This window comes from Lactuca virosa, chromosome 1 (genome assembly GCF_052849685.1).
Source record: "Lactuca virosa cultivar CGN04683 chromosome 1, Lactuca_virosa_CGN04683_v6, whole genome shotgun sequence".
NCBI lineage: Eukaryota > Viridiplantae > Streptophyta > Magnoliopsida > Asterales > Asteraceae > Lactuca > Lactuca virosa.
The window spans coordinates 124491361-124498085 of NC_136426.1; the positions used below are offsets into that span (position 1 = coordinate 124491361).

The 6725-nt window shown below is 37.3% G+C and overlaps 1 pseudogene; it reads left to right on the forward strand.

The window, feature by feature from the left end:
• The first annotated feature begins 2304 nt into the window (after window positions 1-2304).
• Window positions 2305-5124, forward strand: LOC145157685 (G-type lectin S-receptor-like serine/threonine-protein kinase LECRK3; annotated as a pseudogene).
• The last annotated feature ends 1601 nt before the right edge of the window (window positions 5125-6725 follow it).

Genomic DNA, 6725 nt, shown 5'->3' on the forward strand with positions numbered 1-6725 from the left:
TGAAGGACCATACATAAATTTTAAGATATGGACCATTCCGTAATTGTGTCATACTTAAGGATCATTTTATAATTTTTTATTTAGACGTGGACCATTTCTATAAATTTTCCATACCTGAATACAATTATAAAAATTAGTACAAAAATTAAGGAATAATGTAATGTGCATATGCCAATATTCCCTTTGTTGAGGAATAGAGAGTTTTTCCTTCCCAATCTACTTAATTAACTCAGTTTTTCTCTTTCTCTCTCTCTCTTTTTTTTTTTTTTTTGAAACGACAAATATACTAAACTACTTCTTAATTATTCCACTTATGTCCACAGCAGTATTTGAACCCTCGACCTCAAGGAGGGAAGACAACATTGGATACCGCTGGGTTAGAAGCCATTTGGTTCTTTTCTCTTTCTTCGATCTTTCTCAATCCACAACACATAAAAATTTTATATTTTCCAACCCACTCAATCCACTTGTCACATCACTATTTTTTATTTAATTAAATTAGAAAATATAAAATAAAACATAAAATAACATTTTTTTTTCTTTAAAAATAAACTTTTGCTAATTTAAAACAAAAAAAATTCTAAAATAATATTAAAAGCATTTAATTAAAAACCAACTACAAATACAGTTATATCGAGTGAAATGTGACTACTGATCTCATAAATTTGTACAAAGTTATTAAAAAAACAAAAAAAAGTCACCCATGCATGAAATACCAATATATATATATATATATATATATATATATATATATATATATATATATATATATATATATATATATATATATATATAATAAAAGTGGCAGGGAATCAATTCTTCTTCGATTGGAATTATCCAGTTGGATGATTCTATTTCTCCTGCCGTGTATGTGGGTTTCCGTTGATTGACACGACACCAAAGAAAAATAAAAGGAAATGGTCTACAATTGTCATTACAAGGAAAGGAACCATAAAGACCAATCTTTATTTTCTGCCCACAAGCTAGAGACTTGTTGCATTATTTGTAGACTCAAAAAATCTTTCTGTTAACCTTAAAGCAACGATCTTACTATTCATTAAATCCTCATTTCGTCACTGTTATCCATTCCACCAATTTCATATGGCTCCAGCCCAATTGCATCTAGTCTTTCTAACTATTTTCCTACGTTTGATAACTGCGCAACATAATGACGGTTCTGTATCTCTTGGTGCATTACTCACTGCTGCGCCCAATGTCACACCATGGCTTTCATCTTCCGGTGAATTTGCCTTTGGGTTCCAACAAGTTCAAGGGATCGATAATTTTTTGTTATCCATATGGTATGACAAGATACCTGACAAGACGATCATCTGGTATCCCAAAGAAGGTCTTATGGTGCCTACAGGATCCAAAGTTGAGTTAACTGGTGGGAGTGGGCTCGTACTCAGTGATCCTCAGGGCACAGAGGTATGGAGATCTGGGTCTATTTCCGCTGTTCATCAGGTTTTATCTGCCAATATTCCCTTTGTTGAGGAATAGAGAGTTTTTCCTTCCCAATCTACTTAATTAACTCAGTTTTTCTCTTTCTCTCTCTCTCTTTTTTTTTTTTTTTTGAAACGACAAATATACTAAACTACTTCTTAATTATTCCACTTATGTCCACAGCAGTATTTGAACCCTCGACCTCAAGGAGGGAAGACAACATTGGATACCGCTGGGTTAGAAGCCATTTGGTTCTTTTCTCTTTCTTCGATCTTTCTCAATCCACAACACATAAAAATTTTATATTTTCCAACCCACTCAATCCACTTGTCACATCACTATTTTTTATTTAATTAAATTAGAAAATATAAAATAAAACATAAAATAACATTTTTTTTTCTTTAAAAATAAACTTTTGCTAATTTAAAACAAAAAAAATTCTAAAATAATATTAAAAGCATTTAATTAAAAACCAACTACAAATACAGTTATATCGAGTGAAATGTGACTACTGATCTCATAAATTTGTACAAAGTTATTAAAAAAACAAAAAAAAGTCACCCATGCATGAAATACCAATATATATATATATATATATATATATATATATATATATATATATATATATATATATATATATATATAATAAAAGTGGCAGGGAATCAATTCTTCTTCGATTGGAATTATCCAGTTGGATGATTCTATTTCTCCTGCCGTGTATGTGGGTTTCCGTTGATTGACACGACACCAAAGAAAAATAAAAGGAAATGGTCTACAATTGTCATTACAAGGAAAGGAACCATAAAGACCAATCTTTATTTTCTGCCCACAAGCTAGAGACTTGTTGCATTATTTGTAGACTCAAAAAATCTTTCTGTTAACCTTAAAGCAACGATCTTACTATTCATTAAATCCTCATTTCGTCACTGTTATCCATTCCACCAATTTCATATGGCTCCAGCCCAATTGCATCTAGTCTTTCTAACTATTTTCCTACGTTTGATAACTGCGCAACATAATGACGGTTCTGTATCTCTTGGTGCATTACTCACTGCTGCGCCCAATGTCACACCATGGCTTTCATCTTCCGGTGAATTTGCCTTTGGGTTCCAACAAGTTCAAGGGATCGATAATTTTTTGTTATCCATATGGTATGACAAGATACCTGACAAGACGATCATCTGGTATCCCAAAGAAGGTCTTATGGTGCCTACAGGATCCAAAGTTGAGTTAACTGGTGGGAGTGGGCTCGTACTCAGTGATCCTCAGGGCACAGAGGTATGGAGATCTGGGTCTATTTCCGCTGTTCATCAGGTTTTATGAATGATACAGGTAACTTCGTGGTTTTTGGTAGCAATTCTCGCAAGTTATGGGGTAGTTTTGATTTTCCATCAAACACCTTGTTGCCTACTCAGGTTATGGAGATAGGTGGAGGGATGAATTCAACAATTAGTGCAACAAACTTCTCTGGTGGACGCTTCCAGTTACGTTTCCAACAAGATGGAAATCTTGTTCTTAGCAGTCGAGATATACTTTCAGGTAATGCTTATGGTGCTTATGATTCCAGTGGCACAGCTGATGCGACCAATTCCACAAATATCGGTGAAAAAGTGATTTATGATGCAATGGGATACATTTATATACTGAAAAGAAGTGGAGAAAGATTTGGTCTTTCTCAAAGAGACACAGTTCCTTCTGGAGATTATTATCATAGAGCTACTCTAGATTATGATGGGGTTTTTCGTCAATACTACCACCCCAAGAATGCAACTGGCAATACAAGCTGGGAAGTAATATTGTCTATGCCAGAAAACATATGTAATATCAGTATGAGGATGGATAGCGGTGCTTGTGGGTATAACAATGTTTGCAGCCTTGATGGTAACCGCAGAAAATGTGAATGCCCACAGGGGTTCTCATTGCTTGATCCAAATAATCCCAGTGGTGATTGCAAGCCTGATTTCACTCCAAAATGTGATCAAGTTGAGTCCAATAATATTGATTTCATCGAGCTCGATAATATTGATTGGCCAGAATCAGACTATGAGCACATGGACCCAAGTAATGAAGACACCTGCAAAAGTTCCTGCTTGGAAGATTGTTTCTGTGCTGTCGCAACATACAGCAACAACCAATGTTGGAAGAAGAGGTTTCCACTCTCTAATGGGAGAATGACTCCAGGTGTGAAGCCGTTCGTGAAATACCGGATTGGTGATATTCCGCTTCAAAGCCCTCCTCGTCAAAACCCTTTTCGGCTCCCTGGAGAAAAAAAAGATCGAAGAAGTCTGATAGTTGTCGGATCGGTTCTCTTAGCCACTTCTGTGTTTGTAATCTTTGTGTTGATTGGTATGGGTTTCTTTGTAATCTACAAGAAGAAGCCGAGAAACACATATTCAATTAGTCAAGATGCTGAAACCAATCTGCCTCGGTTTACATATCACGAGCTAGTTGAAGCTACAGATGGATTCAAAGACGAATTGGGGAAAGGGGCTTTTGGGACAGTCTATAAAGGTGTGATAGGAAAAAGGACAGTGGCCGTGAAGAAGTTGAATACAGTGGTTCGAGATGGTGAAAAGGAATTCAAAGCCGAGGTTGACAGCATTGCAAAAACTCATCATAAAAATTTGGTGCAGCTTCTTGGGTATTGTGATGAAGGTGATCAGCGGTTATTGGTTTATGAGTACATGAGCAATGGCACTTTGGCGATGTTTATTTTCGGGGATGCAAGACCTACATGGAGACAGAGGAGTTATATTGCTGTTGGGATTGCTAAGGGACTCGCATACCTTCATGAAGAGTGTAGCATCCAAATCATTCACTGTGACATAAAGCCTCAATATATACTTCTTGATGACTACTACAATGCCAAAATTTCTGACTTTGGATTGGCAAAGCTTTTGATGATGAATCAAAGTCAAACAAACACTGGAATTAGAGGAACGAAAGGATATGTTGCTCCTGAATGGTTTAGGCACACGCCTGTCACAGTGAAGGTTGATGTGTATAGCTTTGGTGTGTTGCTGCTAGAGATCATTTCATGCCGAAAAAGCTTGGTTTATGAGAGTGATGAGAAAGGGGTGGCGGTTTTAACTGATCTTGCATGGGATTGCTATGAAGAAGGTCGACTGGATACATTTGTTGACAACGATCTGGAGGCATTGGATGACTACAAGAAACTTGCAACTTTTGTGATGGTTGGCCTGTGGTGTGTACAAGAGAACTCATCCTTGAGGCCAACCATGAGGAAGGTCATCCAAATGCTTGAAGGAGGAATTGAGGTGGCAGAACCTCCATGTCCATGCTCTTTCTCTGTTACCAGTTACTGATATCTAGATTTTTTTTTTTTTTTTTTTTTTTGGAAACGGCTACTAGTATCTATTTATTCTGCTATACATGTCCTGGTAAATCCTATGTGTTGTTTCTTATATATGGTTAGTTTCTATGTTAGCAAAATCTTCCGTAATCGATCTGTTTACAAATGAAGATTGTAAAATACCGCTTGATTATAACATTTTCAGAAACTAGCTAGGGTGGTTGATCATGTCAAATATAAAAATGTGTTATTTTTCTTCTCGATTTTAGGATTTTCACCTAATAAGTTTTGTTGTATTATTTTCATCTTTTGTTGGCGGTGTTCTCCATTGCTCCCATTTTAGGGATTGACATTAAATTAAGCACTTTATTTTCCACAAATATAATTTGAAAAATCAGATCCCTCACATCATAGTATCACACTCACAAAATATATAAGGAAGTTAAAGTATTTCGAAGAAATAAAAAACTATATGAGGAAATTAAAGTATTTCACAGACATACGAAACTAGGGATATGAGGAGATTAAAGTATTTCATAGACATAGAAAATTAGGGTTGAGATCGGTTTCAGAATGGGACCGGACAAAATGGGAACCGAGAAACCGAGAACCGAATTTATGGATATGGATAATCCGAGTAACGAACCAAATTACATATTCCGTTAACTGACCGGTTCAGTTCGGTTGGGTTCTAGAACAGGAACGATACACGAATCTATGGATATGGAAGAACCGGAGAGAGTGTACGTCGCGTCATCAAGCCGGGCCCTTGCCCTTAGGCTCTGAAGTACTTTAAACAAACAACAAACTGTAAGCTAATGATTAGTGAGTTCCACAGAGCATACCTCACACAATCCACATAATCCATAATAGCTCTATAAGCTACACATAATACATAAGCCATGCATACAAACATATAAGGATGCCATGGAAACCTTCCAAGGTCTTATACCAAGTGCCACTGTAATCCCCACGCGGTCTTAACTATCTGTCATGGGGAACCCCCCACATGGTCTTTGCTAGCTGCCACTGGAACCCCCACATGGTCTTGACTACCTGCCGTGGGAACCTCCACACGGTCTTCAATTACCATAGAAATAACATACGAGCTAAATATGTAAACATACTAGGAAGTCGTGGAAACCCTCCAAGGACTTATACCAAATGCCATAGGAACCTCCTCATGGTCTTAATCTACTGCTACGAGAACCCCCCGGGGACTTCCATACAAATGTCATACCCACATATCACATAATCAACTAACAATCCATATATCATGCAATAGGCTGGCCTTGGTGCCTTGGACCCATTGGTATGCTGAGGAAACTCACCTCTCAAGAAATGTTGAACTGATAAGATAAGTCCCAACTTGCAGCTCCAACTAAAATGTCTACAACCATCATGTGATTAACTTGTCAAGATCCTGAAATACCAATAATGCCCTCAAAGTCAAACTTGGTCAACCATGGTCAAAGGCAAAGTCAACAATCAAGGTCAACAGTCCATGTTAACCCTAACTCATCGAGTGCATCTAGCAACTCGTCGAGTTCCTTCAGTGTTCAGATGACCTAGGAAAATCCTAGCCAACTCGTCGAGTTCCTTCAATATCCAAAAAGCGGGGTAACTCGCTCCAACTCGTCGAGTTGCCAGGGCAACTCGTCGAGTTTTCCCCAGTCTAAACCTATTCAACCCTTTTTAGTCGAATCTAAAGCTGCAAACTACAGATCCAGTCCCATAGGATGTAGTTTCCACGTAAAGTTGCCAACTTTACGTGCATGCAAGGCTTCAAGAGGCTAAAATGCTAAAACCAAACTTGATAATAGGTTTTGGGCAAGAAGAAGGGCCAAAGCTTGATAAAGTCGATAACTTTATGACTATAGAGGCCTAGAAGAGTTCAGACCTGAATTTACAACTTCAAACCATTCCTAACTTCCAAAAACGGGTCCAAAATGGGCTAAAAAGGCCCTAA